Source organism: Nipponia nippon, unplaced genomic scaffold (genome assembly GCF_047370975.1).
Source record: "Nipponia nippon isolate SJK-2023a ecotype South Korea unplaced genomic scaffold, ASM4737097v1 scaffold_5, whole genome shotgun sequence".
Classification (NCBI taxonomy): Eukaryota; Metazoa; Chordata; class Aves; order Pelecaniformes; family Threskiornithidae; genus Nipponia; species Nipponia nippon.
The window spans coordinates 52,707,009-52,734,935 of NW_028262369.1; the positions used below are offsets into that span (position 1 = coordinate 52,707,009).

At 41.9% G+C, this 27,927-nt stretch overlaps 2 protein-coding genes and 2 long non-coding RNA genes across 20 annotated transcripts in view; 2 read left to right on the top strand and 2 right to left on the bottom strand.

The window, feature by feature from the left end:
* Nucleotides 1-7,179, bottom strand: part of RABGAP1L (RAB GTPase activating protein 1 like) — a 261,730-nt gene extending 254,551 nt beyond the window's left edge. The window contains exons 1-2 of one of the 5 annotated variants that reach the window (XM_087733877.1): nt 7,019-7,179; nt 6,182-6,260 (exon numbers count right to left, since the gene is read on the bottom strand). The gene's annotated coding sequence lies outside the window, so the exon portion shown is untranslated. Of the gene's footprint in view, nt 1-6,181; nt 6,324-6,692; nt 6,830-7,018 lie in introns of those variants that run through there. The other 4 variants (XM_087733876.1, XM_087733875.1, XM_087733874.1 and 1 more) reach the window with 4 other exon arrangements.
* A 54-nt stretch (nt 7,180-7,233) lies between these two features.
* LOC148052202 (uncharacterized) lies at nt 7,234-8,914 on the top strand. The gene is made up of 2 exons (XR_015699123.1): nt 7,234-7,645; nt 7,978-8,914. It is a non-coding gene; the product is annotated as an uncharacterized LOC148052202 (long non-coding RNA).
* LOC148052203 (uncharacterized) lies at nt 8,346-27,802 on the bottom strand. The gene is made up of 5 exons (XR_015699124.1): nt 27,730-27,802; nt 23,113-23,187; nt 20,851-20,902; nt 15,878-16,442; nt 8,346-8,451 (listed from the first exon to the last, which is right to left on the bottom strand). It is a non-coding gene; the product is annotated as an uncharacterized LOC148052203 (long non-coding RNA).
* Nucleotides 27,431-27,927, top strand: part of RC3H1 (ring finger and CCCH-type domains 1) — a 64,560-nt gene continuing 64,063 nt past the window's right edge. For all 13 annotated transcript variants that reach the window (XM_087733855.1, XM_087733859.1, XM_087733863.1 and 10 more), the window contains exon 1: nt 27,431-27,568. The gene's annotated coding sequence lies outside the window, so the exon portion shown is untranslated. The remainder of the gene's footprint in view (nt 27,569-27,927) is intronic.

Below are 27,927 nucleotides of genomic sequence, written 5' to 3' on the forward strand. Positions count from 1 at the left end.
TCTCTTCAAAATAACAGGAAATAACAAAACTATACACCAGTGGAACAAAATAAAACAAAAGGTTCACAAAATGGGGGGGGGGGGGGGGAATCCTTTTTCTGCCATATGCATTTCAGATGGCTCAGTCCAAATCATATAATCTAGTCTAATTTGTTTCTCAGTAGCATCTTAAAAAAAAAAAAATAAAAAAAAATCAGGCAGGCTCCTACGAAAAAATATCAGTTTACAGCATTCAAACTCTTAATAAAGGGAAATATACCAGTACCTTATTTAAGTACAAAGAAAAAAACTCCAAATTATTTTTGCAAGCTTATTTTAAAAGTTTAGCCAGTTATTGAATTTCTCTACCTACTTCTAAATTAAAATTCTGGATCTTGTATTTTGTATCTAAATGCACACACACAAAGACAATGCATGAGATTAAGATTATTTGCATTTTATTTTCACATTGATTTGCCTGCAAAGGCCTGAGAACTGAAAAGGTATAGCAAAGCCTTCATCCTAAGTTAAAATTTTGGGAGGGGAATAAAGAGACAGTGAAGAGAAAAAATTAACATACATACTTTTTTATTGTAATGTGTTTGTAACAAATATGCGTATTGGAACAAATCTGTGAATCTCAGCAAAATCATTTTGTCTAATTTCAGAAAAAACACAGTAATAGTTTGCATACACAACAGAAGCACAAATTAGAACGATCTTACTTATTATGCTGAAATAGTAGATTACAAGACTCTAGATCTCTGTGAAATGCAGTAATCAAGTCAATATATCTAAACTGAATTACTTTGAACTGCTTTCCACTGGAGAAATTTCAGAAAGTGCATATTGCTATAGTATTTATAATCAAAACATTCAAAAATACCTGGAGACATGCTACTATAATATCACTGTAAGGCCATAACACTAGTAACATGAGTAATTGTACTGAATAGAAAAGCAGTGTATTTCAATGTAACTACTTTTTAAATAAAACATTGCTGGGGAGGGGGTGATGGTGCATCTCTAGTTAAGACAGAAACCTTTAAAATAAAAGGATCTATTTCCCTAAAGAGTAGTGAAGGTTATCAAAATTAACTAAACAATTAGTTCACACTAAAAGTCAATCCTTAGAATAAGATTCTCAGACAAAGCCTTAACTCTCTCTCTATCTTTCCAATAGGAAAAATAAGGTTCGCCTATCAAATGCATGGACAACTGCAACAGATCAACATCTGGAATACGCTTCCTACCCCAAAAAAAAACATCTGGTGGTGTGTCTTAAGGTACATACAACAGACATGACCTAACCAGAAAGGTCAGCTATACTTGAATTGAAAGCACAGTTACTTAACTTCGTTCAGCACCCTGAAAGTACAGGGGTTTAAGAATCACTTATTCACTGACAAGAAGTATAACTTCAAGATTATTCCATAACTACTAAGTAACTGTCCTCTGGAAACTTCTACTTTTACATCTTGCAATACAAAACTTGCCATATAGAAGTTTTGGTAAGGAAAGAATTAAAAAAAAAAAAAAAAATACATAATGTAAGAGACATTCTGACAACTGTATTTGCCTGCAAGAAAAGACCAGGGATTGGTCATGAACGCTAAGTTACTCAAACCTGATTCCTTACACTAAAAGGATTACTACTACACGAGTTTTATAGCAAGTACTGAGAAAAGACTTTGTTGTCACTTAAACTCGCGTCCATTCCACGCAAGTTAGTTCACTTCTAAGCCCAACAGTAACGTGGAAATCATACTCAGCCACTTAGCAAACGGCGTTCAAGATCTACTCTTAGATTCAGTCACTGACTGAAATCTTGTTTTAACTGACAACTTACTGGTTCTTAAAAATACCTTTCACTTTTCTTTTTTCTATCCTTTGACCTTTTCTTTCCTATTTAGAAGTCATATGGGAGATACTAAGAGTTAGAGCAATTAAGCCAGTGAGTTACCCACCATCATTAGTAATGAGCTTCACTACTTAAGTTTGCCAGCAGCCTAATGTAAAATGAAAGATAACATTCGAAAGGCAAATGTGCAGACTGCAATTTCACCATTAACTACAGCAGTTATTGAGCATCATTTTGCATAGAAATGTAACTCCACTCGAATACCTCTCTACTACACTAGAAATCAACTCAGAGCTCCCAACCATGCTAAAAAACTGTATTTCTAGTCCAAACGGACACCAAAGACCTATTCAGACAGAAAAGTCAGACCAGTAACTGACATACCTGAGCCTATAACCCAGGCTTTATCTTGGGACCGCTAAGTCAACAAAAGTACATCAGCACAAATCAGAACACTTATACCAGTTAAGAAACTGCAGGCAATGTCAAGCACATGCAGAGAGTTTAAACCGACTAAGAACTTTGTCTCAAACTGTTTGCACAGGCTATGGCTCAACAACTTTCTCCCTTATTTTTCTTTAATAACTGAGAAAAACAAAACTCAAAGATTACAACTGAGGGGTTGAATAAATGCATGAAACAAATGATCCCCCACTAGTCATTTAAAATGGTTCCACTTCCAAAATTTTGGTTTATTCCAATGATTTCTAAAATGTATTTAGGCATCAACAGAAAAACATAAAATTAATTCCAATTGAAAGCACTTACGTACAGACTGCATTAAGTTAAGTATTTATTTAACCATCTTGCTGCTAAATATCAACATCTCCTTTTTACCTACAATGAACAAAAATGGGAATGGCATACAATGAAGCTGTAAATTTCTACCTGGAGTTAATTATTTTAGTTGTGGGGAGGAAAAAAATTAAAAATAAAAAAAGGTGTGGTTCATTTTTCTCATTGTTTTGTCTCCTTGACACCACAGTACAAGTTGCACTCTACATGTTAGACAGGACTTACACCCTTATCACAAGAGCCTGGCAACACTTACTGCTTGCTTAGGAGGAACTGACATCTTTCATTCAAACATTTCATAGAATCACAGAATCGTTAACGTTAGAAAGGACCTCTGAGATCATCGAGTCCAACCTGTTAACCTAACTGCCTGGTCCACCTCTAAACCATGTCCCTAAGCACCACATCCACACTGAGGTTAGAATCATTTATTAACCAAGACTTCAAAAAATTTCTTTTCAAAGTTTTCACATTTCTATATATGAAAGGGTAAAATGAAACAGTTTTGATCTCAGCTTCAGAAGCACACAGAAGACAGAAGCATTAGATGACCTCCAGAGGCCCCTTCCCACCTAAATGATTCTATTTCATTAATTTATTATTTCATCTGGCTATGATTCCATTTCACAAACTTTCATTCATCAATTTTTGTGTCAAGTTTATTACTCCTAATCATGTATTAAAGAATTTCAGTTCTCCTGTACATATAGTAAGCATGCATCCAATGTGGTACACAAAAATGTAAACATCTCTTATCTACTTGCCCTTAGAACTTCTTCCCCCATAACTAGGGAACATCAGTTTTTAGCATCAGAACAGTTTTACCCTTTTAAGCTTACTTGGTCTAAAAAAGCCCCACACCTTCTTTGATATCCTGATGCGTGTTTCAGGGACGATGAGAGTCAGAAAGCAGAGGGCTGTGACTCATCTCACTTTGTGGCAAAAACTAATTTTTCCTCTGTTCACTTAAAAACACTAGAAAGACCCTTGCCCCTGCTATTGTTTCCAAAGAACAAGAAACATCACAACAAAGAAACAATATAGTAGAGGTTTGCCACAAGGGCATTACTGATCTTTCAAAATAATCTATTTAACTAAGCAGGTTTTGGAAACCAATTTATTTATTTAGGTACTGTTTACAAACAGTCACACATACGCACGCATCAAACTAACTACTTTTTCTCTTTCAGCTTCACAAAGTCCCCTCTTGGAATATTTCTGATATCAAAATTAAGTAAACACCCTAAAAAACATGGAGGTATTTTCTAATAATCTATGCATAGGTTTTGTTTCTTTTTGAAGTTAAGAATACAGAAAAAGGGGAAATAAATCAATTTCAATCTCTTTTCAAATATGTCAGGCTTTGCTTATGAACGACGACTCTGTCAAAGGAGAAAGAACCCCTTCAGCAATCTGGGTTACAATAATGGCTCCTTTAATAGCTGTACCAGCATAACAGAGTAAGATCAAGGCTGGAACAAACTGCCAAAGGTATGAATTTCAAAAAACACATCTTATTAAAATATGCTTGAAAACATCTTAATCTCCATTAAAAGGACACCTCTATTGAAGCTCAGTGTTAATACCTGAAACATTCATTTTAATATTCACTTAGAAGGTTGAAATTAAAATTCATGGGGAGAAACTGAGAGTTATTACAGGAAAAATGAACATAGCTAGCAGTCAAAAGAGAAAAGAAACGTTCAGTGTTGCACTTTGACACATTTTTGCATCCATTTGCTTAAGAGTGCTGCTGGTTTTGATACCAAGATCAAAAGTGCCAATATAACATATCAGTCCATTGGGTACATAAAACAGGTATAATCCAATGACAAATTAATCCAGACTGGAAATCAGAAGGTGTGTAATTACTAAGGTCAGTCAAGTTTGAAATAGCCTTCCAATTATAGCAGAGGTAATAACAATATACAACGGATTATTTTTAAATTAGAGCTGAATAAATTTACAAAAAGCCCCTATCTAACAATGCACAGATCGTTCCCTGAAATTAAGGAATCAGCAAAAAGTTTAGAGAGAAGAAAGGATATGCAAAGGAGAGAGCAGGAAAAAACCACAGCTACTTCTGTGGACACATGGAAGAAAAACAGAGACATAGAAGTGGCTCTTAAAAAGCAGTAGTCCATTTAATGTTGCCGAAAGTAAATAAAAAAGACAAATGACTCCATGGCTTCATAATCAACGTAAGGCAGTACCAACAGAAAAAAAAAAAAAGAGCTCCTACCACCTTTAGTATCATTTGCTACCTTCACCACAAGTGGCATAAGCCAATCAAAACAGAGGGCAGCTTCTTTTAGTGGTAGCGCCTTCTTACACTAACTTACCGACCATAAAACCACAACCCAGATAAGCGCATCACCCATCGCAAGTTTTGTGACTGTATCAGGACTGCAGTTGTGCCCTCCTCCCTACCAACACACTTCTTCCTCCTCTGGTTTGAGACAATGTCCATATGACCAGGCAAGTGAGCTGATTGAGGAAGTTGTTCTCACCAAAACGTAACTCAGGGAGGAAAAAAAAAGAAATAAAAGTACTACTTTTTGACGCGATTAGTTCTCTTAACTCACTTCCTGGCTGTGGAAGTCCCATTGATGACACAAGGGAAGGCGCAGCCACTACTCAGACTACCTTCGAATGCTAGGAAGTATGCACCACGAACTTTGTTTCCACAGAAGGCCCCATTATGCCCTGGATCTTTTCGCAATCCCCTTATTAATGATACCAAATCTTAATCTGTGAATCGCTGTTTAAAGGACCAAATGCTATTTTTAACCAAGCAATACATTTCACTGTAACCATCTTAAAGAAAACACTGCAGAGTACTTCCAATAATGCTCCAATTTAGCTTCAATTCTTACAACACTGGAGTCAATTTGTGCTTACTGCGTGTAACTATATTTGTAGTCCCTTCAAGTTTAAACTGCAAACTAACCTCTTAATTAGTATCATTAATACCATATAACCCACATAAACACTATTGGCTACAATCCTACTTAAAACCTAGACACAGGCAGAAAAAAATCTTATACCCTCAGTAAATCTTCATAATATCTGGAGCATGAGTTGGTCTGACGGGCACTCAGGTTTTTGGCCTATATCACAGAGATTCGGTCAAATAAAGCCATGGTACCTTTCCTGAATTTAAAGGGATAAGAAAACATTGCCTGTAACATCACCAAGATCTCTCTTTGGAGACAGAAAGGACAGTTGCCCTTCTCCAAAGTTTTATTTGAAAAGTTGCCAACATGGTTGTGAGACTACAGCTTGACAGTGAAAGAGAAAAGCAACGCTTACCTAAGCAAGCTATTTCTTATTTGTTGCTGGATTTGTTTCTGTTTTAAAAAGAGTTGACACTCTAAATCTTTTTTTTCCCCTCTTGTGCAAAAGAACAGATGCATACATGCATGCAGCTATGAAATACGATGTTATGATTTGTTTACAACACTATCAAAAACAAGCAATCTTAACAACACAGCTTTGAAAGAGTGACACCAAGAGCAAAGTACATGCCACACTTCAGAAACTTACAAATGAGCAGAGTGGCCAAGTCCATTTCATTCAGAGTGCCATACCCACTTCAGATGGTTTCAGCAGGTTTTGAAGTACTCTATCTAAGACAAGGATTTTTGCACCGGATCACAGTTAAGGAGGGCCTAACTGTGGAAGGGGGCTTGAAAAAATAAATTTTAAAAAATAGAATTAAAAAAAAAAACAACCAAACCCACAAAAACCCAAAACGTGGATGAATCTGAGCCATGCAGACGGCACAGATTTAGGACAGTAGTTTGCTAGTTTTGGCTCTTGGGAAGTGACTTCACTTTTCCTAAGGAGGAGGAGGAAGGGAGATGAACGCTTCCCACAACCCTCTCCCTTCCCTCACCACGAACCCAACTTCATTTTTTAAATCCCCCACTTTCCTCCAGCTCCGCTCCTCCCGAAGGGGCATCACCCCGGCGCCCCGCTGCGCACGGGGAACTCCCCCCCAACACAAACACCAGAAAACGCGAGGACGCGGCACCGTCCCCGAACAGCCACGCACCTCGTGCCGCCTCCTTCCTCCGCCGCCCGCGCGAGGGGGGCCGGGGCCGGGGCAGGCAGCCGGCGGCTCCCGGGGCCGCGCAGCCGGCCCGGGGGCGGCAGCTCTGGCGGCAGGGCCCGCCGGAGCAGGAAGCCACCTCAGGTCACTGGGCACTGTCACCCCGTGACACGGGGCGGCGGGGGGGGGGGGCGAACCGGCGCCTTTCTCCCTCCCCGCCGGTTCTCCTGAGGGAGCGACGACGCTTCCCGCCTCCGCCCCTCACGAGACCCCCACCCCCTCCCCTCGCCCCGGCGAAGGAGGCCCGAGGCAGCGCCCCCCTCTCTCACCGCCGGCAGCCAAGCCGTCCTCCCCGCGACGCCGCCGCCGCCTCCAGCCCGTCCGCCGCCGCCAGCTCTCTGCGCAGGGGAGCGGGAGGCCGGGCGAGAAGGGCTCGGCTGGCCTCGCAGCCGCCTCAGGGCCGGGCCAGCGCCGTCCACATTCCGGCGGCGGGTGGATGGCGGAGCGGGCGGGGGCGCACGCGCGCACCGCTCCCCTCCCCCCCTCCTCCTCCCGCCGACACGGCGCGAGCGCCGGCACCGAGGACGGGCGGGCGGGCGCAACACGGCCGGCCGTTACCCGCCGCCGCCACAACCCCTCCGGGGGGGCGGCCCGGCTGTGCGGGCGAGGCGGCGGCCGCCGCCGGAGCGGGGTAGATCTGGCGGCCGAGAGAAAGTCGGTGTGCGAGCGGCGGCGGGTGCGGGCTGCCCCGAGTTAGGCCGCCTCCGCGGCCGGCCCGCGCCGGGACCGCTCCCGTCCTGACGGGGCCGATTGTCTGTCCAGGCACGAAGTCGGTCTTCAAGTCCAGCGTGGCTTCATGGGAGCGCCTGCTCTGGAAAACGTTTCTCTTCGGCCCCTAAACGTGTCGAAATTCTTGACTGCAACTGAAGAACAATGGAAGTGACCTACAAACCATGGTACTCTTCAAAAAAAAGAACAAAAAAATACTGTTTTTTAAGTTTGCCTTTTGAGTCTGTACCCCAGTCTGACTAAGCAGTAGATTGTGTTTGCTTATCAACAGTGGTTTTGTATGATTAAACAAATATTTAATATTGAAATCGTAAATATATGTGTATGTTTAAATAAATATCAGCATTGTTTATGTTTAAATAAAATATGTTTAGATAATGAAAGATTGTCCTGTTGGTTTCTTCTTTCTCTTTTTTTTTTTTTGTCTTGTGTGTGAAACAAATTACATTTAAATTAACCACATAATTTATACAGCTTGCCTGTGTTCTTTCCATTTCAGATGTGGATCAGCAAAACCTTAAGGAATGTCAGACCACAGCCTTAAATAAAATAACTCTGTTTCCTGCAAGCCAGCAGGCTGTGTCCAGTCACCCTGGGACAGCCGGATTCCCCGTGCGGGCGCTGCGTGTACGCTACTTTCTCGTCACCGGGGCTGAAAGCGGGGAAGGCTGCGCTCCTCACGATGACAGCGAGATAGCAGCTCTGCTCCGACAGCTTGCGTCTGTATGAGCCGGGTGTTGAAATGCAAGGAGGCTGGCTGGCCGCAGCGCTGCTAGCCTCCCCTCCCGTCATTGCTACCTGCCGCAGAGGCGTGCTGCTGGGAAACCTCGGGGTCAAGTTTGAAGCACAATTACTTGTACCAGCAATGCCACTGAAGTCTGATGTTGGAGATCTTTTTAATTCACTGTAAGGGCACAGCTACTGAAAGTTGATACGTCCAAGCGTTTAATTCTCCTTAATGCTCGTTTGTATGCTGTAAGAAAAGCAAGGCAAATTCTGAATATGCAAACAGGCAGAGAGATGGTTTATTTGTTACATGGTCTTTTTGCATTGTAATGCCGTAACAAACCAGTCTCAAAGCTGGCAAGGCGAGCAGACAAAGAGGAGCATTTACCAGAGGAAAGAAAAGCAGGACTATTTGGCCAGTTATAGGCTATGCCAGTCCCCCACTTTGTTGCTGTTACTATTACACATCGTTCCTAGTTGTCTGCAGCTGGTGTAAATTAAATTATCTTCAGATTATTTTTATCACACCACAGGGTTCAGACAGATAAACCACAAAATCGTGGGGAAAGAAGAAAAATGAAGAGGGAGGAAGGGAACAATTTTACTGAATATTACAATAGGGGAATAACAAGAAAAAAGTTTCCTTGGCATTCTACTCAGATGGTGCACGCTTGTGTAAGAATATGGGTAATAAACAGGAGGAACTGAAAGTCATTATATTCATAATGAAAATTATGAATAAATTGTCATAACTGGTTATTGTTATGGAAATGTAGAGTTTGTTCAGGAAGAATAGGTAGGAGAAAAGGAACATAAGGTACAGAGCTAGTGAAAATATTTGGATAATGGCAAAAAGGAAAGGAAAAGAACAGTGTCACAGCAAAGACCCGTTAGCAACCCACAAACGAAAAAGATCAAGTGCATGGTACTTTAATTTGAATAAAATCATCTAGAGCATAGGAACTGGTGACAATGAGACTTGAAATGGCAAGATACCTACTCAGAAAGGAATTTGGGAGACCATATGGGTGACGGTGGTCATTAAGTAAGTTAATGACTCTTCAAAAGAGAAGGAAGGAAAATCAACAGACTTGCAGAAAATAAGTTTCACTAAACGCACTGTTTGAATGCCAAACCCCACTGTAGCAAATCTAAGGAAAAGTACACACTGGAAAGTGTGCCATTTCCTATAGAATGGACATGAAGGCCGCAAACAGACCGTCGCAATGAGAAAGAAAGCTAGCAAAAGGAGTCTGGCCATTTTGATGGCCTGCACCTTTTGAAAAAAGCAGAATCTAGGTTAAATTATTAAAACTGACAGCAAAGTGATTGTTGTAATACGTAGGGAAAATCCAGAAAGGTTAACATACAAAATGAGCTAAAACTATTGAAGAGCCATCGAGCGTAACAACAAGAGGCTTATGTAAAAGATGACCAGGGAAGAACTGACCTGCTCTCAGGTGGGTGAGGAAACTATTATCAAGTCATGTAAGGAAGACCAAAGCCTCATTTTTTTTTGCTTTGTTCTCCAAAATGTCAGCTGTAATTAGGTGGCTTACACAGCTAACATTAGCAACGTAAAAACAAATGATCAAGCTAAACTAAGGAAAGAAATAGAATCTATTCAAGTAAGATGCTTACAAAAGTCATGTGCCAGGTAAGTTTCAGCCAACATATTTAGCGAAATGGCTAAGCAATCTCAAAGCTATTAGCAAGTACCTTAAAGAACTCAGAAAAGAGAGCTGAGGTTCCATAAGACCAGGAAAAAGGAAACGGTGCCTTCCTTGAAAAGGATGGGAATCAGAGGCCAGTCAGCTTTACTTTGTATCAGGCAAAATACTGGAACAAATTATTGAGCAAATTATTTGTAAGGCCTTGGATGATAAGATTAATAATAATCAACAATAACATCTCAAAAACAAATCGTGGAGTCTTGACTTCAGCAAGGCTTCTAACGATGTATCATCTAATACTCTCATAAGAAGGACAGAGGAGCATGGGCTACATGAAATTTACGTGAAATGGTTAGAAAATGGCACTCGGAAGTAGTGTCAAGTGATTCACAATCAAATAAAAAGTTCGTAGCAAGTGAGATCTCCAGATGCTCGCATCCTGAGTCCTGAACTGCTTCTGTGATGCAACAGGATAAAGAATATTTTTACCATATTTGTGGAGGATGTCCTGTTCAGGTGAGAGCTGCAAGCATTCTGGAACATAGAATTGAACAAATCACGATGAGTCAGAACAAAGATCTGAAGTAAATAGGATGTAATTCAACAAGGCAAGAAACTATTACGTATAGCTGGGAGTAATTGCAAAAATGTAAGCTGGAGACAAACTGGCTAAGCAGTTACTTTACAGAAAGAAGTCTTGGTTCATAGCAGTTCACAAATAGAAAATGAGTCAACAGTGATTTGCTGTTGCAAAAAATGTGACTGCTTTACTGAAATGGAGAAAAAGACTGTCAAACACAAGAAGAGCGAAAGAATTCTTCCACTCCACTGAGATCAAAAAGGCTTCCAGTGAAAAACAGTTCTCAGTTTTGGGCACCTCCTTTCAATTACGGAGATCTCTGTGCAGAACATAAAGAACTACCAGAAGTCTGCACAACTTGACCTTGAGTCATACTCAAGTATGACTGAAAGAAGTTCAGGTGGACATCTGGAAAGTCAAAGACATGTGAACGTACAGCCTAGAAAAATATGAGAGTTTGTGTAAGGAAAGCAGTCTGTATGTATACAAGAGAAGTGAATACACACACCAGCCCACCTCTTTGATAACGGAAATAATTTTTTGCTGCATAATGAACTCTCAAGCTAAAACACTTAACGAGACTTTCTTTCTTAGCATACTTAAATCCTCGTATCCTTAATATCCTGTGAGGTGTAATAAAAATCCTGAAGATGTAGAGCATTCATACATTGAGGAAAAAAAAAAATCACTTCTTTTAAAATCCACCAAGAAAAAAAAAAATCAATGCCAGGCCTCTCCTGCATTATCCACTACAGGGAGCCAAAGCGTAATATTGCTGGACAGATGGTGATAAAGGAATCCAGTTGCACACTTAATTGGAGCTATAAAGTCCATGCGTATTAATTTCCACAACCTGACCTCTACAGAGCTCACATATAAATATTTGTCTTGATAGAGGGAATTCCATTTAACCTTCCCTGAAGGCTAATGGAGAGCCAAGGTCGTCCGGCCTGGGCTCTGAATGGGCAGCTCCCGCAACCAGTCCTTCTGCCGCTGCCACAGCCCTGTCTGTGTCAGAAACCAGGGAACTACTGCGTCTGTCTAGGGAGGTCTGAAAACAGGCTTGAAGAAGAATTCCTGTTTAGGAGGTAATTAGGTCTATCCCCACAAATAATAGGAAGAAAGTATATTGTTCAGAATAAAACCGCCAAATTTGGGGCAGGAATGCTGGGAAAACATTTTTACACATTGTAGAATATACTAATGCGCAACTTGTGTGGATGGCATGGTCCCAGCAGCTTTTTGTATCTTTGTATCATTCTTGTTACATCAGAAGTTCTGAAATTAAAAATTAGTGAGAGTTCGTAACTGATCCTGCTGTGGTCTTTTTCTCCCACAGCTTAGGCACCTAGCATCATCCCAGGGACCTTGCCTCAGGTCTTTACAGTATGTTTGAGCACACTAGCCTAATATATCGATCTTACTGCTGGAGTAAGCTTTAAAGCCCAGAAAAGCGAGTGACTTCTTACAGCTTTAGAACTAATAGCATTGGAAGGAAATACTTAGGAATAGCTCATGCAGTGACTTTTCTCTAGGGAGGTTTGATACCCTTAAAATCTTAGGGCTGGTGCGAAACATCATATGCCAGAGGTAAAATGGAGTCAAATTCCCTTCAACGGGTAATTAATCAATACTTGAACTTTATGGGAAGCATTTCACTTTTGGAATACTTATTGAGACTTTCTAGATACAAACTGTGGAGAAGTTAAGTTCAATGCATTAAAGATGTTCAGCACATTTCAAATATTCTCATTAAACAGTGACACAGCCCTAAATAAACACACTGTCCACATGATCAAGAACAGAATATAGATAATCTATTTTATAATGTGGTTGTTAGTTTCCCATATTTAGTAGTTCAGTAGTACAGAAATGATTTTACAAGTTATTTCTGACAGAACAAATCGATAAGGATCTGACAATGGTTGCAACTGAAGTAATAGCTTATTTTCAGCAGTATTAAGTGGGAGAAAACACACAGAAATGTTGTTTCCAGAGTTTTTAAGATGAAAATGTGGCCTTTGTCTTAAGTTGCAGCTACAGACTGAATTTCCAAATTCTTTCACCTTTAGCTGCCTCAAAAAACAGTATTATTCTCTTTTACAGAGAATAAATTGAGATCTACGCTACCCACAGTCACTCAGAACTGAGACGGAATGGAATTTAGTCCTGGATCCCTAATGAACAACTATACAGTATTTCGACATTCTAATGAGATAGTCTATACACACATAACCATACAATCAATTTTAATTAAAAGTGAGATCGTGTCTATGGAGATTTAAAAAATTACCAACATTCTTTTTGTAGAAATCAAACAATTATTTGTTATTCTTACATATTAGTGCTATATTTTAATGAGATTTGGTATGATCTTTTTGTATGTTGCAGATTTACAAATTTAGGGCTTATTTTCCTTGTTACTTTTGCATGATTCATTTAGCAATGCAGTTACTCTTTAGAACATTAACACCTTGTAGACTTAAGGTATCATCATAACAGAAATACAAAGACCTATGAGAAATTACTGACAAAAGACGACTTGGGTAACTTTTCTAAAACGTGCATCCAGCAAAGCAACAGAAGGGAATGAGATAGCTTGAATGATAAAGAGCATTATAACAATTTTGTGAATTAGACACAATTCAGTAGTTTAGAACCATTTGAAAACCACACCCAGAAGGACTCCTGTGGTATATAAATGCATAACTCTAGAACATAATTTTAATTACAAATGCAAAACCTTTCTGCTGAGATTCTAAATGTTTAAAAAGAGCAGCAACCCTTTTGTAGTTACACACGTTTTAGAGCTGTGATCTGTAGCTTGCAAAACATAGCTGAAAACATATGCATAACACCATCAACATATAAAATCCTTTTGCTACCTGTCAACATGTCCTGTGCCTGTGTGATGAAAAACAATGTCCCTGTCTCTCACTAGGCTCAGCAGACGACTTTTCTAGCTGTTAGGTTCCCGATTGGAATAAGGTTTCCTTTCGCTTTTAAATTTCTCATAATAAATTTAAATTTTTACTGTATTTCAGCCAATTATAACTATGTATGACTACATACAGGACTGCAAACATGCGAAAGCGTTCTGCTGGTCCTTTCTGTGTGTCAGGAAAGAGTGACTGGGCTGTTCGTGGCCGTCTTGGCCCTGTGACATCTGAATTGAGTGTCAGGCTTCAAATGGCATTGCTAAAACGGGGGGGCTCAGCTCAGTAAATGGTCAGCAGAATGAAAGGAGCATCCCTTCTCCTTTTTTGGGGTAGAGTGGAACAGAATAGGTATCAAGGAAACTGCTTCCTTCTGAGAAACGTGGATTTGATGATTTAATTAGTGTTGAGCTCAAATTTGATGGAAGAGTCTGAGAGAAAGGGACATTTTTATACTTAAGTATCTCAGGGTAGAATTTTAATATGAAATGGGGTGGGAAAAATTAGGTCATTTTTATGCAAAAGCTGATAAGGATTATATTGATCTTCTGTAGACCTGCTGTGCCATGTAAACTATCACTTCACTATGTAGGTAATATAAATTCACTTGACAATCTATGATTTACAGAGGTCTTATCACTATGACTTTTAATCTTTCTCTCTCTTTCATAATGCTATCATTATGAAAAAGCAACAGTTGGGTCTAAATCTGTATCAAAATTACCAAACCATTAAACAGAGTGTGAGGAAGCCAGATCAATTTTCCTTACATATTTTGTGTAACTGTTGTATGTGTTATACGTAGTACACAACATCAGGGGTGCTCACTCACATGCTGTAGCCAATTATGTATCAGTCAATTAACGTAGACTATAACTGCGCTTTCCTTGAGTTGCTGGTGATCCTAGCTCTCTATCAAAAAAATAAATTAAAATCTTCTATAGGGACAACAATAATTTTTTTCCTCGCACTTATATAGTTCCAATGCTTACATTTCATGCTGCTGAGTTAGATCTTTATCTCGTTTTAGCTATAAGAAACAAAATTAGGTAAGTGCAAAAATGTGTGACAGGGAATGCTACCCTCCCATCACCAAGTGCTTTGATGTTCATATACATGCACTAAGTATATCTATACATATTCATATATATATATAAAAACATACAGCCATACCCACATAAACATGATGTGTATTGCACAGATCTCTGATCTAGCTATGTAGAACTTCTCTGTTGCTACATCTATACACTTCTGCCTTTAAAGCCCAACGTCCAGAAATCCCAATGTGTTGACCTTCAAAAATGCAAGACGTGCCTAAAAGCTGTCTTAAAGCACTGCTTCTGAATCTTAACCAGCAAAGCTTCTGTAACTTTAGGCCCTTCTGTGGTAAGCTGCAATTCGTAGGCTTCATTAGGGAAGCCCTACAAAGGTGTAAGGACTAAGAAATTAAGTCTGTCTTTACATGGTGCAAAAGCTGGGGGGGGGGGGATAACACCTTCCCTATTGGCAGCATGTCTCTACTCCACAGTGTGTTTATCTATTTTGAGAACCCCCGACCCTCAAAGCAACCCCTTCATCTGCAAGTTCTGAAGAAGAAAAAATTGGAAGTTGTGTGAGAAACTGTTTTCTGAGGAAAATATCCGTCACTTGGCTATTGATAAAATCTGATACCTAAACAGACAGCTGAGCAGTGATGGCTATGGGATTCAAGGTTAACAGAGTGCAGATCTCTTTCAGGCTTCAGAGAAAAGCTGAAAAATGACGAGCAACCAAGCAGTTCTAGTCTGATGAAATAGTAGAATCCTGCGACAGAGAACTTTTACTTCCAAAAACTTGAGAAGCAATAATTTCCTATGCTATGCTGCAGCTCAGTAGTTAATATACAGAATTAAAAGGACTGGTCGCAGGTTTCAGGTGGGAGTGGTGGATCCAACTCCATTTTCTTTCCACCTTTATGGCTGAGAAAGGTTAGCAATACCAAAAACGGTCCCTCCCACTTGAGGGGGTAAGTTGTCCTTTCTTTTGTGTCCTTTTACCAAAACCTAATTCCAAAACTCTGCACCCCTAGATTGAAGGGGTGCAGAGCCCCTTCTAGAGGTACTGGTTGTACAAGCTGTGCCTGGGCCCAATTGCATTTTAATAATCTATGAACCTGTAAAATATACTGGGTTATGTTTTTATCTCCTGCTAATAAACTTAGATGGGCGGGTACATCAGTTTCAGGGAGTTGCATTGGTCTTCTGAATGGTATTTCATTGGGAGACAGTTTTGTTGTTTGTTGAGGTCTTTGCCAAAGATTCATTAAGGCTAAAGGCAGTGTGTACAAGACAGTTATTTATTTGGCTGCAGCATAAATTCTTGGTGCAAACCAATTCTTCAGCAATGTCTGGGCTAGTGCAGCAGTCACAAAATGCCCTGGATGATGATGCATTTTTGCTATGGGAATCAGGTATTGCTTCGGTAAAACAGGAAGGTTTTCCATACCTGCTCTCCATATTCCCTAGGAGTCTTTGGTCGCTTCATTCCTCTTCCAAGAGTCAGCTTCTTCTGTATCTCTTCAGGAGCAGGCAACACCACGTCGGATGGTTGCACTGCTTGTAAATCTGGTGGTTCATACAGCGGTTGTGCTGGGCTTTAGCTGCAACATCCACTAGACCATTTGCTATTTCTTCCTCTGTCCTTTCGCTGGTGTGGGCTGGCTGATGAACGATAGCTAGTTTCTTTGGCAATTGTACGGCTTTTAACAGTTCAGTACTTTACTTGTAATGAAAGTTAGACACCCACGCTGCTTCCAGAACTGCCCAGTACTGTCACATGCTCCAAATCCAACCAAGAATCAGTATAGAATCAGTATAGATATTTACAGCCTCTTCTTTGGACAGCTGGCAAGTCTTTGTTAATGCAATCCATTCTGCTGCCTGTGCGCTCAGCTTCAGACTGAGTGGTGAAGCCTCCACTGCTTCATTCACAGGAGTCACTGAATAACCCATAGCTCAGTTGCTGTTCAAATAATACGAGGACCCGACTGCACATAGTTCCAGATTGGGATCTAGGAACAGCACACCCGTTAGATGCAAACAGCAACGTCTGGGTGTCAGCTATACACGATTCCTTGGAGGTACTGGCTATTAACAAATCATCAGCATACTGTATCAAAACAGATCCATTTTTAAAACGCAACATCCTGCAAATCTTCCACTAAAATGCTAGAAAAAATAGTGGGGGACCCAGGGAAGCCCTGGGGAAGCCTTGTCCATGTCTGCTCTATTTTTCCCCCAAGTAAACGCAAAAGGGTACCAAGGGTCTGGATAGATACGTATGCTGAAAAATGCGGTGCATAAGTCAATTACAGAGTACCCCTTAGCATTTGCTGAAATTAATGTAATAATCCTAGGATCTGGTACCCCCGGGTGAGGAACTATGACACACTCATTTACTGCCCAAAGATCTTGCACAAACTGGTAAACCTGTTTGCTGTCTCACCCCAGTTTGGGTTTTCTGATCAGCAGGACAGGAGCATTGCAAGGGGACTAACATTCTACCAGTGCTCCCTTTTTTACATATGCCTCTCGTAGTGGTGCTGCCCCTGCTGTGGCTTCTGTAGGCAATGGATGTTGTCAGATCAAGGACGAGTTACCACCTTTAGTTTGAATATGTACTGGTGTGGCTGATTCGAGCAAGCCCCTATCCATGGGGTCCCATCCCCACCATGAAATCAGTACGTCTTTTAGTCCCCCCCCGGGAACCAACCCCCACCCCTCCTCCCATGCAAGACCTGGGTCTCCCCTGGGAACCCCCCCCAAGCCTGAGTCCTCCTGGGAATGCCCCCCGGACGCCTGGGGCTGCCCAAGCTCCTGGGCCCGAGTCTGCATGCTTGGGTCCCCTTGCTGACCCCCGTGTCCCCCAGGTCTCGTTCACCACAAACCTCTTCATGGCTGGAGCCATGTTCAGCCTGCAGCCACATCGCACCTTCAGGGGCAACCTGGCCCTGCTGTGCCTGGGTAAGAGGGTCCAGACACCTGGGTCCACTGCGGAGGGGTTGGGGACAGGGGAAAGTGAGTCCCCAACCCCTGCCACGTGTCCCCTCTGTCCCCACAGGCATCACCATCCTGCTATTTTTTATCCAGGCTGTGGTCTTCATTGTGGGGCTGGGACTGTTGCAGGAAAACTAGAGGGAAACCAGGAGTCACAGCCCCTCTGTGGGGGTCCCAGGCACCCCCCTAATGTATTATAAACTGTTACATATTGTTAGAAATTTCCTATTTTTATAAACTGTCATAGAATCATAGAATCGTTAAGGTTGGAAAAGACCTTTAAGATCATCAAGTCCAACCCTTAACCTAGCACTGCCAAATCCACCACTAAACCATGTCCCTAAGCACCACATCTACCCATCTTTTAAATATCTCTAGGGATGGAGACTCAACCACTTCCCTCGGCAGCCTGTTCCAGTGCCTGACTGCCCTTTCGGTGAAGAAGTTTTTCCTAATATCCAACCTAAACCTCCCCTGGTGCAACTTGAGGCCATTTCCTCTCGTCCTATCACTTGTTACTAGGGAGAAGAGACCGACCCCCACCTCGCTACAACCTCCTTTCAGGTAGTTGTAGAGAGCGATAAAAGCCTCCCCTCAGCCTCCTCTTCTCCAGACTAAACAACCCCAGCTCCCTCAGCCGTTCCTCGTATGACTCATTCTCTAGACCCTTCACCAGCTTCGTTGCCCTTTGGACACGCTCCAGCACCTCGATGGTAGTGTAGTGAGGGGCCCAAAACTGAACACAGTATTCAAGGTGCAGCCTCACCAGTGCCAAGTAGAGGGGCATGATCACTTCCCTAGTCCTGCTGGCCACACTATTCCTGATGCAAGCCAGGATGCTATTAGCAATCTTGGCCACCTGAGCACATTGCTGGCTCATATCCAGCCGGCTGTCATAAATGTATTTGTAAATTAGTAAACATTACTAGAAAATTATTCTCTATTTAATATGAATGGATTTCTTGACAGTCACCGTTTATTCTAAATTTCTCTACGGTTTGGCCCTGAGCCCTGCAGTGACAATTCACCCCATGGCTCCTGGCTCTGCCCCTGGCTCCTGCCCTGGGGGCAGGAACTGCCCACCCCCAGGCCTGGGAGGGGGCATTTACCCCCCTCAGCTGCCCCACACAGAGCTCAGGGTGGGAATCTGCCCCTGGGCAGGGAATTTCCCCTGAGGGGAAGATTTGCCCTTTGAGGGCATATCTGCTCCTGGGGGGCGATTTACCACTGGAGGGGTTACTTGCCACTGGGGGAGGGGCATCACCCATCCTTCCCACCCACACATTTGCCCCCCAGAGTCCCTGATTTGCCCCACACCCCCCATTTGCCCCCAGCCCCACAGTGGCCCTGGCACAGGTATCGTGGGCAGGGACCCACAGGGCCCAGCCAGAACTGCCCCCCAACCACTGTTACCCCCTCAGGGGTGCATTTACCCCCAGGGGGGATTCATTACCCCGGAGGCGGCATTTCTCCCCCCACAGCCAGGAGCGGGGCACAGACCCAGCACAGATACCCAACACCCACAGCGCCAGGGGGGTGTCTGCCCCAAACTGGGGCTTTGCCCCCCCCGCCCCAGGCCATAATTACCACCCCAGGCCCACTGTTACCGCCTGCCCCTCCCTGACGCTGTGCCTGCTGAGGAGGCAGTGCTTGAGCTCTGGGTGACCCTCATGGCTGCTGAAGGGCTGACTCCCCCCCTCGCTGGATGCAGAAATATTATCTTCTCCTTCAGCCAAGTCACAGTGCTCTCTTTTGGAGGAGGTCACCAAGAGCTGGGAGGAGGCAGCCGACAGACAGTTGGAAAAGAAGCTGAAGATCATGCAGAAGGGAAGTAGAAAGTCAAAATCTCCTCCTAAAGTGCCGGTCGTGACTCAGGACAACAGCCTTCCTTCAGGTCCTTCCCCGCAGATCTGGGTCTTATAGAGGCCGATGACGAACAGCGTGCTTTGTAATCCCAACTCTGCCAGCAAACCAGCTTTTCCCGTGAAATCCTTGGTGCACAGGGAGGCGGAATACACGGAGGCCAGGAAACAAATACTGAGCAGCACAAGCTCCAAATAAGAGCAGGATAAACCCATTCTAGATAGACTGATGAGGATCTCCCAGCCAGAAGGCACCAGACAACCCAATAATGTGATCAGGCAGACTCAATCTTAAGGGTCTTTTCCAAGCTAAATGATTCTATGATACGGTTTGTATCTCTCTGTTTTTGTTCTTTTAGCAGCTAACATTGAAAGAAGACTGAGGGTCAGATTTTTAGAATTTTAATAGTGCATTCCCAGGATTCTCCTTTAGATTTGTGAGCTTGAGAAGTGCAAGACAAAGCCAGTTTGTTTCAGTCTCTGCCTCCTGACACTTGCAGTTGTAGCTGTTACACCTGAGAGATCAGTGAATGACTATGTTTGCTCTCAGCTGGTTTTCAATGTTTAACTCTCCTAGAAGGGCAGACGTGGTGCTCGAGGACATGGTTTAGTGGTGGACTTGGCAGTGATAGGTTAACGGTTGGACTCAATGATCTTAAGGGTCTTTTCCAACCTTAACGATTCTATGATTCTATGTCGGGTAGAAACAGTTTTATCTTGTCTATTTAATATGCAAATAAGTGTATATATGCATATGTGCTTCCTGTGGAAGGAAACCGAAGGAGAAGGTGGGTTTTGTGTATGAAAACAGAGGACACTCCTTTTTTTTTTTTTTTTTTCTCTTTTTTTGCACAACACTGCATGTTAGTGGAAACATTGATAAGAAAAGCTGCTGGCTGGGAGAGACAGTGATAAACTGCAACATAAACAACCTTCTGATATCAAACTGCGGAACTGAAGTTCAACTACAGTCAAGCTGTAAACACTGAAGACTTTATGAGGAAGATGAATAACTTACTTTGACTCCTGTTTTTACGTGCAGGTAGCATGTGTCTGCCTAGCAGAGCCACCAGAACGCCAGAAGCATTGGGGACAAATAGACTGGAGATACTGTGGCCTTATGTATGAGAATGAGAAACTTCCCTAACAGAGCAGAAAGTGTGCTTCTCAAAATATTTTGGTTTTGTTAACAGGCTAAAACTTTTGCCTATACCATAGTCTATATACAGTCTATACTATAGTCTATGTATAGTCTATTTGCCTATACCATGTTCCTCAATAAGTGTGTAATAAATACCCATTAATCTCCGAGAAACTAATGTCACTCTTACTTAAATGAAATTAATTGACTGTCTTAAAAATATGTATACAATGTAAGCTCCATCTGTGCTCATAGTACATTCTGATCCTTTCACTGTTGTTTCTTTAGCAATTGTATCAGTAGCTTATGTAGAAAAATAACATCCAAAGTAGTTAACTAGCCAAACCACAAATACTGTCTCTTCCTGTCTGGTAATGAGGGCTAATTCCACTATTAGTTACTATTGTTCATTCAACTTACTGATTCCCTTTAGTAAATTTTCTTTTTCTTCTGTAAATGCCTCCTTCACCTGCTGGAATCAAAGAATAGTAGGCAGCATCACGTGACATGTCAGATTACTATAGCCTTCAACCAACAAACCACCAAGTTTGAAAAAATCTTGTTATTTTATTAACAATAAAAGATAGCAACTTCTTTTTACAAAACCTGTGTTCTTTTTAACCAAGTTAAAAAATAAATTTAATAGCTGGAACGTTAAATCTGAAAAAAAAAACAACAACCAAAACTTTCAAGGTTAGGATTAATTATGTAATTCTTGATGACAATCTACCAAAACAAGATGAATATACACAACAGGAAAAAATTATACTGTACATTTAGGATTCAGAAATTTCTCTGTTTCCTGATGAAACTGAATTGCTGGAATGGTGTGTAACAGCTTTTTACCAGCACAGTAATGAGAGGGAGGAAACCAAGAATACTGTGCTGAAAATAAATTTAAAAGTGGGGGAAGAAATTCTTAGCAAAAAGGTAGAGTTTTGCATGTGTGAGAATTTGCCTGTCAAAGTAGACATGATGTGTAGAATCTGGTAAAAGAATAAAGGAAATTACCATAGAGCTATAATCTCGGAAAAATAATTTCAGCCTACCTAAACAAATTTGACATGTTTCCACTGCAAATAATCTTTTTGTAAACTGCTTATCAAGCATGTACTGCAGCTACATGTTATAAAATTCATTTTTATTTATAGGTCTCTTCTCAAAAACCATTGAGGGATGAAATGTAAGAAATGTCCCTCTGCAATTACCTGAACAATATACTTTTTAAAAACTCCTAGAATTGAGATCTGAATAAGCAGCAGCTACTTGAGATCCACACTAATGTAAAACCACCTAAAACCACTGCTTTATGCAGTTATTCATACGTTAGGATGGTCCTTTACTTTTATTTTCCTGTGGGAATTTGTAGTCCCATTTGTTGGAAGATGCACTGGGGAGTCTTGTATCAGGGGTTCTCAAACCAAACCAGTACAAAACTTTGAGTCTTTATGAGTGATACTAAGCAAGAATAACTCCTGGAAATAGTCAGCATGTTTTCTTTTACTGCAGAAATGTGATGCGACTACAGAGATGTAAGACAGTCCCACTTTTTACTTGTACTATGAGTGCTCTGTCTGGGAAATCTGATTGGAAAAATTACTCAGATAGATAGCAGTTTAGTCATAATGTAATTACTGCAACTTGCACAAGTGTGGTGGATGCACAAGGTGTAGTGGTTGGAACAGAAGACCAGACCATGGGGTTTACTCCTCATCTTGCCACTGCTTGCTAAGTGAACCTGAAAAGTTGCTTAACCTCTACAATGTAGCTTCCCCTGCAAAGTGAGAGTAAGGCTGTGGTTTTACATGCAGCTAAACAAAGGTACTGACTTGCTGTAGAAAACCCATGCTGACTGTATCGCCCTGCCTGTCTTTCATTTTCCCCTTGTTTTATAGTACATGAGGAAATCTGCCAGAAGTGAACAAAAATTACATTGCTAATTTAGATGGTTCTTGGTTTTATACGCACATCTGAGCTGCAATTCTTATAAAATGTAATTTTCTTAATTCTTTATTATCTCAACTCATATGTTACTTTCCTAAGCTCAATAATTGGCTGTTGTAAAATGTGATGCAACAATGTTATGAAGGAAGAGAAAAGAACAAATTTCAACATAAGTACCGCTGGAGGAAGGAAAGGAAATAAAGGGTCGTACTTCTGCTTTTTGTTGAGGCAGAACAGAAAAGGAAATAAATCAAGGAACTAAAGTGCAAGATGAAGAGGTGGCAGCATATGGCACTTGGCAGAGGCTCTTGACCCTCCCCAGGGGGTGTTCAGAAGCCAGATGGTTATTTCAGCAGAGGGCACCAGAATGACAAGTATGTGGTAGTGACTTTGACGTGCTCTGCCCAGTGAACATTAAAACTCCGATATCCTCACAGCCTCCAAGTGGGTCTACATTCTTGTTATGCTGCAAATTCTTGTACTTTATGATGTTTCAAAATTTTTGTCACGCTTAGAGAGAGAGGTTGCCGAATGACACTGGAAACTCTGGGATTAAAGCAAACCAGGCAATTACACGTAAGCAAAAAGGCAGTAAGGAGTACCATGAGAATCTGTGGCACATACATACTGCTAAGTCCGCATATTGCATCTCTGTGTGTCAGTGGGACAAGGAGGATAATGAGATGGGACAGTTAAGTGAAACTTCTAATGAGAAGTCATCAAAGGGAAGTTTCTTACCTTCCTTATCATTGCTTCTTTTTTTCACAGCAGCCACAGGGTATATTTATACAGAGTTTTTGCATTCCTAGCAGCCTGAAAACACAAATGTTAATAACTGACTGATACTCTGCAAATCTATTATACATAACATCAAATAACTGCAAGAAGTTTTACAAATGTTTAAACATATCTGATAATGTTTGGTGGGTTATATAGCATTATTTGCTTGTGCAAACTGAATGGTTGAGAGAGAAGCATTCATGGAGGAATGTTAATTTTACACTTGTGCACTTCACATTCTTTTACATCATTGAGGCTTCTGTTGCATAAAGGAAATCGAAACCTTATATGTTATGGTCAAGATACTGAGCATGCCCTTCCACAGTGGAAGGCTTTATTTTGCTATCATCCTCTTATTATTTTAAAATAAGCATATATAACCAATTCTAAAAGTTGCTTCTGAATTACATGAGCTTGGATGATATTCAGCATACTCTTTAATGAGTATTGGGGTTTTTTTACAATCATTATGTTGGGCCAATATGCTTAAGTCTTCTGCTTTTATCAGTGGAATTTTATAAAAGTGCAGGAATTTTAGGTTTTGTTAACATGATGGTCAAGCACACAAAAATGCTAAAGATTTTATTTTTTGTTATCTTTTGGTTTATATAATATATGCAAGAATCTTGGCTGTGTGAAATAATGAGGACTTTTCTTTAAATGCTTGCAGCCAGCTGGAAAAATATTTAATTCTTGCCTTTCATTCTGATATCACAGGTTTCAAAATGAGACATTTTCCATTATTATTAGCTTTACAGGTCACGCAGATAACTAAAATAGCAAACTGAAACATTGCCAACGCATTAGAAGAAAAATCTTTCTTTTTATGAAGACAGCTATTCTGTTACCACAGTTTTATATGGAAAGAGTAATATAAAAATTGAATCATGAGATGATACCATTTGACAGTTACACTGGTATTTTACCTATTTCTCTCAGTCATACAGGCTAATATGGGGATTCATTTCTAATGTATAATCTGAAGAACATTACTAGGGTGGCCACAAATGTAAAATCCTAGAACCATGCCTACACTTTATCCCCTTTTGGAAGGAATAAAAGAAAAAGAAGGAATGGAAAATTGAGATGATATGTTGTAGAATCAAAACTAATTCCTGTGGGGTTTTGAGGACATAAAAGAAAGAACAATGTGAACAAGTGGAGATAAATTACAGCAGATTTAGTAATAAGCTGAAGTGAGATATGAAAACAGTAATCCTAAAAGCAAATACTGTGTTGTGTTTCATATGCTGAGGAGGTGTGTCATGCAGGAAGAAATGCTGCATAACTGGAGAAAGTAGACATTAAAAATAATCTAGGTATCTAGTGGGATCAGTTCCCAAAGAGAGAACAAGCTCATCTACAAATTTTGGAACCTTTAAAATCCAGAATAAAGAATAATCATTAGAAAAGTGTTACTCTGATGGAGGTCTAAAACAGATTTTGAGGTTTAGAGTACTCATCCTTGCAATGTTACTTAATAAGAACCATAGGTCATTTCAGAGCCCACTTCTTTAAATTTAAACAATGCGGTACTGTGGTAAACTATGTTGTAATACTGAAAATTGTTGCTAGCAAGTAAATACTGGTAACAGAATTAAATGCTGAGGGAAAACATAAGCTACCTGAAAATGAACACCTTTCCGCAATATAGGAACCGTATACAGGAACCAAGTATAGGAAGTGGTAGAAGTCTCCAGATTGGAGTATTAAAAACCAGACTGAACAAAACACCAAAATGATGTACTGTGTACAATCACCTGCTATAAACTAGGAAGTAGGAGGATGTCCTCAGCCCTCGACCTGTGACTTTAAACAAAGGTTGCAAAGAACACCTACCATTTTAGCTCCTAGTGCTGTCTTCTGCATCTGAACAGGATACTGGTAACTTCACATTTCTAGTATAACATTTAGGAGAGGAGCATGCAAAAGATGGGAATTGCTGACTGAAAACTTTCTGTGGTATGCACAGTTTTAAATTTGAGTAATAGTATGAAGACAATATTTAAATTGATTAGACTAATGTGCAGAGATACTGCTTAGTAGTTAATTTCCAAGAGGGAGAACTAATTAGGTAGGAGTATAATGATTCAGATTTTTTTTTATTTTTTTTAAACAAATTATGCTGCGATTTGCCAATTGGTTATATGAAAGATTGTGCTTCAGGACAAAGACTCTTACATAATTTATACAGTCATTAAGAACAAGTGGTATTAATGTTTCATTGGGGCATTGTAGGAAGTATTACAATGCCAATATAATGATAAAAATATAATAATGTACTAATCTGTGATCATCCCTGACTTCTGAATCTGGCTAACTGTGATTATCTTGATTAAATAATTCACTCAGATATTTTGTTGTGTAATGATGGTACTAAGAATTCTGATGCTTATAGACATTGATTTTTAGATTTCTGTTTGTAGACTTCTAAATCTTTTCTGTTGATCTCTTTGAAATAACAGTAAAACAGCCATAATGCTTAAGATTCACGTTTCTATGTTAAACTTCCATGTTAAACTTCCCAATTTACACTGAGTTACACTTCTTTTGTAACTCACAGCAAGGCTCTCGCTAAGTTAAAGGTGGTCTTTGTAAAGATCTTGGCCTTCTGTATTCATAAGATCCCAAATGCCTATGAATATGGCAAGAAAACCCTGTTTTCAGAAATTAATTTAATAGCTGTTCTTAATATTATTTTATTTAAGCACTGATCCTTGACAAGCATTAAGCTCAACTGGTTTGGTGGAAAAGCCTAATAGAGACAACTTCTTTAGTAAAACTGATAGAAATAACACATTTAGCTATTATCGCCACATTTCTTGTAAAGTTAACATGAAAATCTGTCTACCAGCAACAGAAGTCAGAAATAGGAGCTGAAGATTAACCTCACCCTATGTAGTTTTTCCCCTTGTGCCTAGGAGTCTAGCTCTGCTATTTGTTTCTGGCTTTCTGTCTGCATGTCATGGCCCAGCTTCCTTTTGCAGGTTGCTGTCTCAAGCCCTTGGCTCTGGGCCTGGTTACTTCTGATCTGACATTACACTGTTTTAATTGTATTTCAAGGTCATATAGTCCTCTGCCATTTGAATGTTGAACCGATAATACAGTTCATGCTCCTTATGGTGTTACGAAGTGTTTAAAAGTGCAGTGATTCCATATGCAGCATCCTGCACAGTGACCTCACACCAGCACTGATCCCACAGAGCCTCCAGCTGGGCATATACATGATAAAATATCTAGGGAATAGGGTGGGACCACTGAACCCCATTTTTGTTATTAAATTTGGAAATAAATTTGGACAAATTCCTTGGTATTTTGCACCACAGTTCACGTTCTCATAAAATGGAGATCAATTTGATGCTACTTTGAAATATCCTGATGTTAAATAATTAGTTCTCAAAGCATTTTAAAACTATCAGTATGTGCTAACTAAATGCAGCAAGTAATCATCAATACTTGTAAGATATAAGTTCATTTTAAAATTCCTTCTGTAGCACAACTGTAGTTCAGATAGCGTGTGATACAAAAAGGCTTGGTGGGGCCCCAACACATCTTATCTGTGGTGTTGTTTGAGGCTGAGGATGACTTAAACGTGTCCTGCAGCAAAGAAAACTACAGGGGACCTTCTCCAGCAGCAAGCCCAGCTCTGCACCTTCCCATGGGTCTGGTGGGCAAAGCAACGGGGTCTTTGCCCTGCAGGGCCACCTAAGTGGTAACAGCATTCATTTGTGTTTTTCCCCTCTGAGTAAGAAAATAAACCAACTCCCAAGCTCTAAGGTTTGATGGCATGAGGCAATCACAGTGAGGAAGAGAGGAACCACAGTGCAGCCCTGGGCGCTGAGGGAGAGAAAATGGCGGGCTAGGGGCTTCGGGAGGCTCCGAGCACGCAGAGAGTTCCTTGGGCTACACTTAGCGTATGAAGAGCCACGACCTCGACCCCGCAGCCTGGCTGCGCCCGCCACGATCAGCGGCGACAAGAAGATGATGTGAAAGAGCAAAAGAACCACCCAAAAGGCGAACGAGGGCAGTGGGGAGCACGCACCGCCCCGGACAGTACCTGCCAGTACCTCACAGCACCCCCAGCCGGCAGCACCATCCCTCCCACCCCCAAACCGTCCCGGCGCTCCGAGCCGTGACTCGGCTTTTTCTCCCGGTCCCGCCCCGCGGGGCGGGCGCAGGAAGGGGCGGGCGGCGGCGGCGAGGCGGTGCAGGGAGGCAGGCAGGCAGGCGGGGAGGGGAGGCAGCCGACGCACAAGATGGCCGCTGCTGCAGCGGCGGTGGCGGAGGGGCGGCAGGCGACGGCGGTGGGGGAGCCCCGGGGCCTGCGAGTGCTGGAGGAGCAGGGCGCTGCGGCCGCCCCCGTGTGCCGCAGCTGAGGGGGCCGGTGGCCGCTGCGGGGAGCCCGGCCCGTGTGGTGAGTGCGCTGTCTCCTCTGCCCCCCGCTGCCGGACTCAGCTGCGGGGAGTGGAGAGCCTGGGGTGCGGGGAACAATGGGGCTGGCCTCGGGGGCGCTGGTGGGAGGGCTCCGCTCCCCTTCTCGGGGAGGGGAGGCGGAGGGGCGGGCGCTGCGCTTACCTGTGGGGCCCGTGCTGCTGCCTGTCTCGCTAGGCCTCAGGCTCCTGCCGGGCTCGATTTCCGAGCGCCCCGGGCAGGGAGGGAGGGAGGGAGGGAGGGAGCTGCGGAGGCCGCTGTCCCCGGTGCGTGGGAGGAGGAGGGGGGCGGGGAGGGCAGGGCCCAGCGGTTGGGTCCGGCCTGGGGGGGGTGGGGAGAGGC